Below are 1,116 nucleotides of genomic sequence, written 5' to 3'. Positions count from 1 at the left end.
TCCACCGTTATCGGAAGTGAGGGCAATCCTAAATAATTATACAGTTTTATCGACATGCAAAAAATTATTATACAATTGTTAAAGCTGTACGAATATTAAATCGATCAGATATTAATAAATTTATAAGTGAAGACGCGCCGTATGCGTGTATTAATTGCCAAACTATTAAACGCAAAGGGATGATAATAAAATAATATTACAAATTGGCTACTGAACAAAGCCGCAGAATATATTCAGCCGGATGCATCCGCAGTCGCAAATTCTCGTTCGTGTGATATACCGGCTCTAATTAGTGCACACCCGTTAATTAGTTTCACTATTGTCGATATTCTGACTTTGGTCCAGAAAATTCCTAGTTGTAATTAAAACCGATACAATTACGAATGTCTACACACCCGGACAAGTAATATTCGTACAGAATCAAAATGGACAGTCGTCCCTCGCTCCCCTCCAATGACTCCGTTCCCCCCCCACGTCCTATACACATTGTCGAAAAATCCCCGCAGCTCTGTTTCGCGAAACACGTGCGCTAACCGGAAGTTAGCACTCTCGTTACTGTGTGCAATCATGTACCGTTCATTGTACTTACTATACATTATACACCTTTTCATGCGCCGTTCTTTACTCACACATTCATGTAGATGGCCGCGCGCATATCTCTGCATCGTGCATATCTTCGGTATGCGTGCGTGCGTGCGTATACGTGTGTGCGTCTGTCCTTGCGCGATGTGCAGCAATTAGTGCTTGAGCTTCTTGTGAAAATGGAATCACTCACACGTGTATATTATACAGGGTGTCCGGTAATAACCGGATAATATCTCGTGGGTTGGTAGAGCAGATTAAACTGGATTGAAAAGTCCTCTACAATTTTGCAAAATTCGCAATCGTTAACGAGATATTAATTTTTGAAGATTGACAAATAAGCGCGTATCTGTCCGGCCCACCGCTGAATACCAGCGGTAGGGCGATCGTGCCAGTCGTATCTCGCCGCGCTGCTAGGCATGTGGGGATAGACTCTATCCCCACACGCTTAGCAACGCGGCGAGATATGGCCGTCCCACCGCTGGTATTCAGCGGTGGGCCGAACGGATACGAGTTTATTCGCCAATCTTCAAA

At 43.9% G+C, this 1,116-nt stretch overlaps 1 protein-coding gene across 1 annotated transcript in view; it reads right to left on the bottom strand.

Moving 5' to 3' along the window:
- The window catches only part of LOC105451624 (putative nuclease HARBI1), a 6,521-nt gene that overhangs the window by 3,794 nt on the left and 1,611 nt on the right, over nucleotides 1–1,116 (bottom strand). The gene's annotated exons all lie outside the window — the stretch shown is intronic.

Source organism: Wasmannia auropunctata, unplaced genomic scaffold (assembly GCF_000956235.1).
Source record: "Wasmannia auropunctata unplaced genomic scaffold, wasmannia.A_1.0 LD336049.1, whole genome shotgun sequence".
Taxonomy (NCBI): domain Eukaryota; kingdom Metazoa; phylum Arthropoda; class Insecta; order Hymenoptera; family Formicidae; genus Wasmannia; species Wasmannia auropunctata.
The sequence above is the reverse complement of the archived record's forward strand: the minus strand, read 5'-3'. Positions and strand labels throughout refer to the sequence as shown.